We start from the raw sequence: 13,429 nt of genomic DNA, 5'->3' as shown, positions 1-13,429 counted from the left end.
TGGGGCTAGAGAAAGGCAATCATAAAGGCTAACTTTGCAGGGAATAGAATTTGAAGTCTGGTTGAATTGGCTTTATGCATTCACTTTCTGAAGCTAAATGATTTTTGCCTGTTGGCTGGCACAGTGACTGGAAACTTGGAGTGGACCAAGCCAGGCAGTACCCCGCATAGCTATATCCAGGAAAAGAAACCTCACTTCATACCCAGAATATTAGTCACTGGCATGCCTTGTCCAAGATTACATTTTATCCCTTCCTCATAATTACCAGCACAAACTATGATAAAAAGAACCACATCAAAAACAGAGAACAAGGAATACCAAGATAAGAATGAAATCAAGAAATACTATATAGCCAAGGAAGACCAATACCATGGAAAAGGTGACACCAATCAACATTGGAACACCCAAGCAAATAGTTATTCAAGTAAACAGGAGTATCTTGGAAATAATTATTAATTTAGTAAATTAATATTTATTTAGTAGTGTCAGACATTGTTCTAAGCACCTTACATTTTTTTCAGTGTAATCATTTAGAATACCTCCAAGCAATATAAAAATGTTACATCTTTTATGGAAAAGAATTAAAGATTGTTAAAACATTCTAAACAGCAAATGGACTCTGATAAAGACAAGTTAACAAAACTGGAAGAGTAAAGAACTATTCCAAATATTGGAGAGGTTATTTAAGAAATACACAAATCTGGAGATTTTCTAGTATCTCTCATATTTCCACAGAAAAGAGAAGAAAATTTTAGGGCTGCAATAATTGAAGAAATAATAGAAGAAAAATCCCTGGTGCAAATAGTATAATTCAGAAGATATATTTAATGTCATTTTGGTTAAGAAAATAATGATCAAATATTATATAAGTGGATCTTTTTATTGCCAAGTTGCATCTAAACTTTCATCACTTTTTAGTATATATACATTTTTTAATTATACATCCTTATTGGAAATAAATTTAAACTGCAGAAAAGTTGCAAATCTAATACCCTTTATCTAGCTTCCTGTGTTTAACATATATATAACTATAACACAATTATAACAATACATTAGCATTAGTAAAATACCATTAACTAACCTACAAATACACAGTACATAAACTAGGAGGGTAAACAAGTCAGTGGGAATGATTGACATATAGGTATATACTGTACACAGAGGAGAAATTGCAACCTTTTCCACAATTGGTCTTTAGGCTCTGTTTACAACATGTTTCCATCTATTCAAAATACGTTTTGCCAGCATCCACAGCTGATTGAGGTTTTCACATGATGTGGTAATCTTCATTCCTAAGAAATGAGTTCAGCTTGAATTGCTATACTTTCCTGTAAACTTGTTACCACTCTACATGGCAATACTAGGAGGTGATCCAAGCATTCCCTGGATTATCACCCTTTTTCCTATTAGTGGCAGCAGTCAGATTTCCTCTTGCTACCAAGGTTAAATCATCCAAGCCTACACTGTAGCCTCTCTTTTCCCCTATTGTTCCAGTGTCACGAAGAGCCCAAACTAACCATCTGAGTGTATAAACATCCAGTTAAGTGAAACCATTATTGGGGTTTCTCAGGAGAATGTGCCTTTCTTGGATACTAAGCTCTTTGGATAGGCAAAGTTGTGGGAATAGAAAGCAAGTATTTTATGAGTGGATTACTAGGTATAATAATGGGAAGTGCCTATCTTCCTCCTAGGTTCTCTAGTTCCTGTATTGTAGTTAAGGTAGAAACTACACTCTGTTGGTTGTTAATTCACTAGTAATGCTCTGGGATAGGAGTTGGCATACTTTTTCCAATAAGGCCCATATAGTAAATATCACAGACCTTGAGGGCCACGTGTGACATCTGTCACATGCTCCTCATTTTTGTTTACAACCATTAAAAGTATAAAATCCATTTTTTATCTATTTTTTTACATCCTTTTTCATTTTTGCACAATGTATGCATTTTCATCTTGGTTATAGTCCCCATACAATTCCCACCTCCCTTGTTTTGATCCTACTCCCTCCTCCCTGCCCCTCACCCCTCCCCCCAGTTGTGTGTCTCTGGTTTATAGTTGCTTGTTGATTTTGATTTTTAAAACAAGTATAAAATCCATTCTTTTTTTAAACAAATGTTTCCTTTTATTTTTTTTTTAAAGATTTATTTATTTATTTATACAAGCACTGGGTACAGTCAGAAGCGTGGGAGGGTGAGAGAATTCACCAGAGCCAGAGTGGGGAGCAGAACAGGCAGAGTGACGAAGTACACTGCTGAGGGGAGCAGCGGGCGGCAGGAGAGGTCTGCGCGCCATGTGGGACCCTCGTTCGGCAGCCAGGGATCGAACCGGTGCTGCAGAGGCTGCAGGCAGCTTCGCAGCCCAGCGCGCAACCGCTGCGCCACCGGGGAGGCCCTCTTTTTTTTTTTTTAAAGATTTATTTATTTATTTATTTATAGAAGCACTGGGTACAGTCAGAAGCACGGGAGGGTGAGAGAATTCACCAGAGCCAGAACAGGAGCAGAACAGGCAGACCAATGAAATACACTGCTGAGGGGAGCAGCAGGCGCCTGCGCGCCATGTGGGACCCTTGCCGGTGGCCGGTGATAAAACCCGTGCTGCAGAGGCTGCGGGCAGCCTCGCAGCCCGGCACTCAACCACTGTTCCACCAGGGGAGGCCCTAAAATCCATTCTTAAAGGGTGTATAAAAATAGGATACAAGCCGAATTTGGCTCTAAGACTGTAATTTGCTAATCCTTGCTATATAGGACAGCACCCTAACCTTGCAAGATGTTCTTTCTCTTCTGACACTGGAATGTGTGCTCTAGACCCTTTGGGGTACATGGGGTAAATGATCCAATACAAATAACAGTCCTCTGTTGCTTTCTTCATAAAACTTTGTAGCTTCCCTCCGATATAACAAGACATTTATGGCAACCCAACTTTATTTTTGGTAACCAGATGAATCTAGCTTTTAAGTAACCAACTGAGCATGATATCAGGCAAAACCAAGGGATGCCTAGGGACCCAAACTGTTCAGGGGAAAGGCGCTTGCACCACCCAGGCACATAAAGGCAAAGAAATCAGACTCTTAGTGTGATTAGAGATTTTTAATAGAGTAGGGGAGAGAAGGATTTCAAATCACAACTCCGAAACTACCCATCTGCTCATGAACAAACGCCCCCTCAGCCTGGGCCCAGCGAAGGGTGGCTGAGGCATGAAAGCAGAGCTGCCAGAATGAGGCCCCAGCACAGATCAGAAGGAGTGGTAGGCAAGGTGGTGGGCACGGGGAGCAGCAGAGACCTGAACTCACAATATAACATCCGACCTGAACTCACGATATAACATCCGAGGCTCTCTGAAGAGCCTGCCATGTGCGCAATACCTATTCCAAGCACTGAAGCTAGAAAAAGAGAGTCTATTAAAGGTCATTATGGACACTCAGCCCCAACCCTTATTCCCAGCAGTCCCCCATCCAGGAAACCCAGATTACTGGGAGTTGTGGTCCTTGCAACTGAGATTTCTCAACATGCCAATGGGGTTAGAGTTTGTCACTCACTGATGGGGTCACCAAACTCAGCCTAACTCTAACAAGCATAACTAGAACTACTCCTAGATACCCAAACTAGTGCAGTGACCCAAAAATCTCTGGTAAATTTTCTTATATCAATAAATTGTACCCTCAGAATCTATCCCTACACATATTCTACAACATTTTTCTTAATGTTCTTGCCATTCTTCTTGCATGTAAGCCTTCTCTTCCCAGATTTACTTTGTATTTGGTCCCACAGAGCCAGATTCAATTTATAACTCTGGAGTTAGTGAGAAGAGAGAAGGGTAGAAAAGGAGGAAAAGTGATACCCTATGCATTACCTTTTATTGTGTAACAGATTACCCAAAATCTAGCAACTGAAAATAACATGCATTTCATACAGCTTCTGTAGGTCAGGAATCTAGGAAAGGCATGGCTGGGTGATTCTGGTTCAAGTTCTCTCATGAAGTTGGTGCCAAGATACCAGCTAGGACCACAATTGCTGGATGTTGACAGGAGGCCTCGTTCCTCACCATTTGGACTTCCCTACTTGAGTGTCCACAGTATGGTATTTGACTTCCCCCAAATCTAAGCGAAAACAAAGTGGAAAATAATATTTATTTTATGTCCAAGCCTTAGAAGTCACACCATCACTTTTGCTCTACCCTACAGGTTACCCTGTTCAGCCCTATTCATTATAGGAGGGGACAACATACGGGCATTTAATACTAGGAGTATGACTCACTGGGGCCTTCTTGAAGACTGGTTACCATAAGATCTGTATAGGATTTTGAAGAAAGGTAAGATCAGCCTCACCAGGGCAAGAAGGGAGCTACTTTCGCAGGCAAAAACAGGGCATTTAGTGGATTTTAAGAATACAGCATACCATTTGGGGAGTACTATTTTCTAGGTCATAAATTCCCTAACTTCCACAAAGATTAAAGTGCAGCTGTTAATTCTACTTCTATTGTATTTTGGCAGTTTATTAAAGATTTTGCTTTCTAAGTTTTGATGTGTTAGATCTTTTACTATAAAAGATAGATGGGTGTTTTAGGACAATCATAGAAAATGTACCTTGAGCTAAAAATTGGAAGTCTTAAGTTTTCTTTTAAGTTTTGTGGCATGACTAAAAGCAACCAGTGCAATTGCTGCCCCTTATATTCCTTGTGCCTTCCATAATGATCTAACAGCAGCAAGTTGATTCACAAAGCCTTGCCTTTAATAACCTCTCCTTCCAAATGATCCCTGATTATAATTTTTTTATTTTTTTGTATTTTTTAAAGGTTAACAGAAGGTTTATTTACAAGGGAAGGGAAATGAGGAAATGTACAACTCAGGGAGAAAAGAGGGAGATAAATTCTTAAACGTGTCCTACCCGTTCCGCCGACCTGGAATCCCAAATGACCCGCCGAGACCAAACCTGCCTGGCCAAGAGCACTAGCCAAGTGTGCCCGACCCCACTACCATGGTTGGTTTTTATTTACGAACAGAGAAAATGCTGCTTAACTCTGCCCTTACGTCCTCGCCACTCCTGATTATAATTTTTTAAGCAAAAATGGAATGTGTTTTTTCATGTAACTGAATAGTAATGGATGGATCTGGGTGTAGGGACTCATCATTTCAATATCATTTGCCATTTCTTAGCTCTTCCTTCCTCTGCTGTTCCCAAGGTGACTACATGTGATGGCAGAGATGGTCTCTGGCTTACATTTTACTAGTTTAGCAATCTATAGGTGATAATTTAAATAATTGTTTCTCCATTGTGTAATATGGACTATCAGTCTCCAGTAAAAGTACCCATATCCTCTCTGCCTTCAGATACATCCAGGTTATATAACTCATCCTACAGTCCCATTTCCTGGAAAGTCAATTATTTACAACTTTTTTTATTACTGTATCAGTCAGCATTCAGTTGCATAGCACAGAATCCAGTAAAGTTTAGACAAAGATTTTTTAAAAAGAGATTGCTTGCTTACAAAATCATTGGAACACCTAGAGAAACAGGCTCTAGGTCTAATTCCTGGGAACACCCTCCAGCCCTCATAACCACTGTATTTCTACCAGAATTAGAAATGTTCCCACTACCACTGATGTAGGAAACTACCATTGCTCTCCAAAGACTACTTTATCGCTGCTGCTGCTGCTGTTACCACCACCACAGCTTTTGCTATAAGAAACTATTAGATCCAGAATCACATGCATTGCTTCTGCCAAATTCTTATAATTCGTTTCCATGTATCTTTCCTCTTTCTTCACATGGCTCAACTTCTCATGGTGCATGGAACTCTTGAGTCACATTTGGATTCTTCACTGGAAAGGATTCTGGGAAATGTCACTGCTAGCTTTCCGGCCTTTTCAGATTAGAAGGGCATTGAAAATCAACCTACAGTTCCCATCGTATTTTGTGCACATCAAATATTAGTATACTAAAAAATTGTTCATTATATCAGCAATAATAGATTGAGGGTTCTTTACAAACAGGAATAAAATTTTATTCCTGTGTTGAATACCCAGATTTTATCATTGCCTCCCTCAAACAATAATTCCATAATTAAATACAATACTATTTTACAAATTTTTGTTAAATATTTGCTAAGAATCTTTGTATGTATGAGTAAAGACATGTCCTCATACAATCCCTCTTTTAGACAGACACTATTCATTTCTTCCACTCCTACCCTTCACTGAAACTGAAATTTCCTTCACATCATTTCCTCTCTTTTAACATCTTAGAAAATAGCATGATGATTGGAAAGATTAAGATTTGGCACAGCGGTGAGGGGGCAGTCAAATTTGGGTTTGAAATTTGACTTTGTCCACTTACTATCTATATAACATTGGGCAAATTATTAACTCTTCTAAACTTAGCTATATGATGAGGATAGTAAAGCTTCATGAAGTTGTTGTAAGGATTGCGGTAACATATGTAAAGTATCTGACACATAGTTTATACTATTATTAAAATGTCCTCCCTTACCTCAAACATATAGCTCTGGAGTTGGAAGTAACATAAGAGTTATCCAGTAGAGCTCCCTAATACCCATGAATTAGCACAAAGCTAAAGAAAATGGAGTTTCACATCTGTTCCTACTTGCCTCAGCTCTTCAGAGCTTGACTTGTTCATCTCCTATATGTTGATACAATTATTTGTATAGATTTTTATCATCCCTTTGAGTGAGACTTAGTGTGAAATTATCATCCCTGTTCAATTGGCCCAGAATTGGCTACCTAGTTCTGATCACTACACAACGTAGTCCATGTCTCTTTCTGAAAGGGAAGTTTTTGCCTGGTATTTTGGAATCCAAGACCTCCCTTCTAGATAACAGAATGTGTAATCTTGATGTGAACTATTAATATCATAATAATAAATCAACCCATCTTTTGCTACAAATCTCCCCTGTATTACTGAATCTCCCTTTGCCATCAGCCAGGCCCAACATGGTGGCAGGGTCTAATGCAGTGTTTCTCAGCTGAGAGTGATTTTTGTCTCTAGGTGCCATTTGGTAATGCCAGGAGACATTTTCGTTACACAGAGTGGGGGGAAGTGTTTCTAATGAGTTCAGTGCATAGAGCCTAGGATGCTGCTTAATACTCTATATTTAGCACAAGACAGCCTCTTTCAGCAAAGAATTATCTGACCAAAATGTCAAAAGTAGTGAAGTTAATAAATCCTAGTCTAATTTTAGACTGATTTGTACACTAAACCCTGGCTTAGAGTGTCATAACTCACCAATAAGTTCTAAAATAGGACATCTCCATCATGACATTATCACTTATTGTTCTTATCCATAAGGACTTCAACCTGTGCTCCTATAAGGCTTTATTCGATTATAGTCTCCTAACAGCCCTCTTTTAACTTTTCTGTGTTTATATGTTGGCTCCAGCCAGGTTATATGCTTCTTTGGATAATAGTCCCATCTCCCACACTCTGTAGCCTTGTTGTAACAGTTTAATTTAATACATAAAAGTAGTAATAAAAGAGCTTTGAATTCAGGCCAAATCTTTCAGAATATTCCCACTCGTTGTATAAAGGTTCATGAAAAGAATAGGTACCTACCTAATTGAAACATTCAACCCACCTGAAGTCAGGCAAATAAAACCTCCTTGGCTTCTTGGTGGTTTTTATTTTATTTTAATTTTTTTTAATTTTTTTTTTTATAGAGGCATGTTTTATTTATTTATTTTATTTGTTTGTTTGTTTTGTTTATACATGCACTGGGTACAGTCAGAAGCGCGGGAGGGTGAGAGAATTCACCAGAGCCAGAGTGGGGAGCAGAGCAGGCAGAAGGACTGAAGTACACTGCTGAGGGGAGCAGCGGGCGGCAGGAGAGGTCTGCTCGCCATGTGGGACCCTCCTCCGGTGGCCGGGGAGCAGCCAGGGATCGAACCGGCGCGGGCCGCGGGCAGCTTCGCAACCCAGCGCTCAACCGCTGCGCCACCGGGGAGGCCCTTCTTGGTGGTTTTTATTCTGGCTTTTAATTTCTTTCCACTGAGAATTTTTCTTCTGCTTATATATGATTGCTCTTTCCACTAATACCCACATTACCTATTCTACCTCTTTCATAACATCACATTTTAATTTCTTTTTCAGTTTTTCTCTTCCACAAAAGACTTTCAGCTAAATGAAGACAGAGACCATTTCTACCTTCTTCATTACTATATCCCCAGCACCTTAGCACAATGCCTAGCACTGACTAGGTAATTCTTTGTTGGTGCAAATGTATTTTTTAATTCATTTAAAAAATAATGAATTCCAGGGAAATTCAAATTTAGAAAATACAGCTTTCCATTCTAACATAAGTTATTTGATGCCCAGGCCCAAAAGGTCTGTTTTACAACCTACTTGAGGGTGCCACTCACCCAGAGTGATTTCTAGGTGCCACTCCCTTTGTCCCCTTCTTTCCTGGAATTCTAAGATGTATAAGCCGTGGGGAAAATTGTACATGAATGGACAGGCCTTTTGTAATTTTCACCTGGTGTCTATTAGCAGTTTATCTATGCTCTATAATGTAGCAGTTGTACCAAAAGTGATGACAGTCCTTTTCAATCAGTGAAAAAAAACCAAAAACATGTCCTAGTCTTATGTATCCAAGATCATGTCTTCCTAATTGTCTCCCTTAGGGAAATTATTATACCACATAAAATTAAAAACTTCATTAAGTGAAGATAATTTCATATATCATTTCTTCTAGTCTTTCTCTTATAAAGGATTGATTTGAGAAAGATTGATTTTTTTAAAACCATGTTTATTATCACTTGTTAGTATTTATATCGTTCCTGTGATCAAAGGGAACAGGTTTTGAGGGGTAGCATTAGGGAGAAAACTCACGGAATTCAAGCATGCGGCCACTACATTGGATTCACTAGTTTCTAGTCTTTTTTTTAAAAAAAATTATTTATTTATTTATTTATACAAGCACTGGGTACAGTCAGAAGCGCGGGAGGGTGAGAGAATTCACCAGAGCCAGAGCGGGGAGCAGAGCAGTAAGAAGGACCGAAGTACACTGCTGAGGGGAGCAGCAGGCAGTAGGAGAGGTCTGCACGCCATGTGGGACCCTCCTCCAGTGGCGGGGAGCTGCCGGGGATGGAACCGGTGCTGCAGAGGCTGCAGGCAGCTTCGCAACCCAGCGCTCAACCACTGAGCCACCAGGGGAGGCCCTAGTTTCTAGTCTTAACCTCCTGCATCCACCTGCCCTCTTCCAATGTCAATTTTTGTCCTTGGCTTTTGATATCTCCTCCCTGGCCCCACCTTCCTCTTCCTCCTCCTTTTCTTCTTCTCTCCTGGACAGGTTCCCCCCTCCCCTCCCCTCCTTTCCCCTTCTCCCCTCCCCTCCCCTCCCCTCCCCATCCCTCCCCTCTCCAACATAAAGGTCCGATGATTAAGAAAAGCAAGGTGAAACTACAAAGCTAGTCAAAGCAGCTTCACACTAATACAACTGGAAAAAAGGAAACATTAAAATTGTCATTTAAAAAAAGGTGCCCACTAACAAAGTTGTTGATATGAGTCTTTCCCCTACTCTAGGCTAGCAAAAGCCCTTCTTGATTCCCATGCCTTCTTATCAGCCAACTCCCATAATTTTCCAGCCTAGTGACAGACTTCCTCTTCTTGACTCAGGTTAAGCACGTATCCAGTTTGGGTTTAATTTCCCATAGAGTTATTACTGAGTGCTGTTTCCTGGTTGACCTGAGCAGTGTTAGTTGATGGTATAGTTTTTTTTTGTGCTCTAGAAACCATATTGTCTTGTCTCACATCCCAGTTCTGTCAGAATTTATCTGTGCTTTGTCAGTGAAAGAATAGTATCAACCACCTCCTAGGTTGGTGAATACATGCAAAACATACAGAACATACTTTGCAACATAGTAAGCACTTAGTGTTTGACCCATGGCCTTATTAGGGAGAAACCCATGTTACTTCTTACTAACATTTAGGCAAATGCTTTTTGAAAGATCACATTGTGCCAGACCCTGTATTGGGAAGAACATAGCTAAAAACAGAAACTAATGCTGCATTAGTTTCTTAAAGAACTACTTGGCCTATAGATGGTAATGATGGGAAATGAATAGTTATTTATCTAGACAGCCCTTTCTAGTTTTCTCCAGTAAATCAGATGCAAGAAGAAAAAATGTTTACCTTTTCACTTCTGATACTATCTTTTTCTTTGAGAGATCAGAAGCACATTTTGTATTCACAGATCATGATCCATTTTATTGATGAGTTAATTTTACCAGGAATCATCAAATGTATTTACCTATTAAAAATAAACAATAGTTTATCTCTTTCCAAAATTCTCAGTCCTCAGAAATCATAAATTTGGACCTTGAAATGGCTCAGGTGCTTTTTCCCCCATTCTGGATTTGGTTTAGTAGTTTGAGAGTTTATATGTGTTTGGTCTCTCATGAGATGCATAAGTGTGAATTCATTATAATCAAAAAGCTGTAAGTGAATTTACCAATGAACATATATATAGAGCAATGAATATGTAAGTCTCTGTCACTAGTTGTTTATCCAGTTGGATTTTATCTCTGGTTTGCCATCATAGTGAATGGACTGGCCTCTTAAATAGAGTTTAAGAAGTCAGTCCTATTTGTGGGCTGAATGGTGGGCCCCCAAAAGGTCCTTGTATTACCTTATGTAGCAAAAGATGTAATAAAATTAAAGCTCTTGAGAGGCGATTATCCTAAATTATTTGCATATCCTAATAAGAAAGAGGACATTTTGTCATAAAGACAATGTGCAGCTAGAGCTGACAGAGATGCAGCAATAAGCCAAGAAATGCTAACAATTACCAGAAGTTAGAAGAGGAAAGAGATGGATTCTCCTTTAAAGCAACTGTAGTGAGTATGGTCCTGCCAATGCCTTAATTTTGGACTTTTGATCTCTAGAAATGTGAGAAAATCAATTTCTGTTGTTTTAAGCCACCTACTTTGTGACAATTTGTTATGGCCTCCATAGGAAACTAATATAAGCACCTCACACATTGCAGGCCAAAGACTTGAAAAAGGAATATTCCCATTATGGTTACTCATGTTGCTATAGGAGGGAGCTTGGTATACTTAGAAAAGTATTCAATTCTGCTGTATACTAATTGAATCACATTGAAAAGGCACTTTTTGATTTTCCTATTTGTAAAATGGGGAGGAAATGACACTTCCTACTTGCCCCAAATGATTTATATTGAGGTTTAATTGAAAGAATGTATATCCTTATATCTAATTTTTTATTGATGCTTTCTATATGCTAGGAACTAATCTGAGCACTATCTAAGGGATATAACAGTTAACATGACAAACAGGGTGCCTGCTGTCATTGAGCTTACATCCTAATACAGTAAGCAGACAATACATATGAGAGAATGCTGACAATCATTTTAGATAGTGATAAGGACTATGAAAGATTAAGTCAAGTAATGTAATAGGTATTATACAGGGTGATCAGACAAGACTTTACTAAAGAGGCGATAACATAAGCTGATGAGGCTAAGACTTAAATTATGAAAAAGAAACAATTGTGGACAGTAGAACCTGAAAAAGAAGTAGCCATAGACTTTGCATATTTGAGTAATAGAAATCTTGTAAGAACTCAATATCTTTGAAGAATACAAATAAAGGACAGTGTGACTGAAGTAGAAAGGTCTAGGAGAAACATGGTAACTGAGGTCAAAATGGTATGCCAGGGCCAGGATATATAAAGGCATGTAAGCTGCATGAAAAGTTAGGATTTTCTTGTACATATAATGCATATCCATGATCGTAGGGTTTTAAAACATGGGAGTAGAATTATCTGCTTTATATTTCTAAAGGTTGACTGACTTCTGAATAGGGATTTATTGAAAAGAAAGATGCAGTTGAGAGATCAGTTAGGAGGTTATCACTCCAAGCTATAGAGAATGATGAGTAAAGTGATAGTATAGTAAGGTATAGCAAAAGAAATGGACTGATACAGATACATTTTGGAGATAGAACCAAGGATGTGAGAGATGAGACAGGAATTAAGGATGACTCATAGGTTTTTTTGGCTTTTGCAGTGGCAGATGGTGAACAATAGAGCCTTCTGAACATGTGAAATTTGAAATGTTTGTTAAATATCCTAGGCACACTTCCAGTAGACTTTTTAATAAATATCTATAGTTTGAGTAGGGGAGAGGTGAATTAGAGAGATGAATTTGGAAATCATCATCATATGAATGTGTCTAAAGTCACAGGATGGAGGAATTGCCTAGGGAGAAAGTATTTGAGGGAAAAGAAGAAGGCCGAGAATAAATCCTTGGGTACCTCAATATTCAGAGGTCAAGCAGAGGAGGAAAAACCCGCAAAAACAGCTGAATTGGTGAAGGAGCCAATGAGGTAGGAGGAAATCCTGGAAAGTGTAAAGTGATGGAAGCCAAGAGAAAAGTGAATGAATAAATGTCAACAAGATAATATGCATAAATATTTTCTCAGCTCCTGCTGTGTGAAAGAACTCTACTGTAAAGGCAAGAGAAGTGTTTTCGATCTTAAAGACCTTATGGTTTTAAAAGGAAGATAAAAATAAGCCCCATAAAAATAATAGAGTACTTAGCGTTCTAACTGAACTCCTTAGCTACCAGTTAGCCTTTCAATCCATTCTATACAAGCCACTGGTTAATGTCCTTAACATGCACTCTGATTAATTAAAACTGATCCGTTTCAAGGTAAAATTCATCAGAATTATGATCAGTTGGAAACCAGTATTGTCAGTATGAAATCTGAAACCATATAGCATTTCTTCATGGTGGTTTAGTTTAGCACTGATTCTACCCTTCCCCAGCTCTTGTATGTAATTGGTTTGTTTCTTTTCCTCCTTTAGATTGTGAGCCTCTTGAAAACAGCTTAACCCCAAATTCCTTGCCTAGCCATTAATAGATTATTAATTCAATTTGCTTTATATTTTTTTCTGCCAAGTGGACAAAGACCATCGAATTTTAGTCAAAATATAGAACACTGGTGTTATAAATGAAGCAAAATTAGAGTATCTTAGATTATTAATTACTAGGAATAGAGGGGAAATTTATCTAGGTACAGGGAAGCAATCCATTGCCAGATTACAAAGAGGTTTTTATGCCAAACTAAGGAGCTTTTTATTCTCAGAAGAGACTTACTGAGGTTTTTGAGCAAAGCACTCTATCTGTGCTTCAGGAATGAGTCAGTTGAGGGAATGTATGAGAATGCCTCAAAATTGCAAGCAATGGAGCATTAGTGGGAGTGAATTTTTTTGAGGCAGCAATACCAGCCTAACTGGCTCTATGGAGATTGGGTGTCTGGGAGTGGTGAGAGATAAGGCCAAAAAAGAAATAGGGTAGGGCCAGACTATCAAGGGCTCAAAAGCCAGATATGAACTGGGTTTAAATATCTGTTTCTTCACATAGGGAAATACCCTTTCCTAGAATTGTTTTCTTTTCTTAGGGT

This window comes from Talpa europaea (assembly GCF_964194135.1).
Source record: "Talpa europaea genome assembly, chromosome: 1".
Taxonomy (NCBI): domain Eukaryota; kingdom Metazoa; phylum Chordata; class Mammalia; order Eulipotyphla; family Talpidae; genus Talpa; species Talpa europaea.
Note: the sequence above shows the minus strand (reverse complement) of the source record.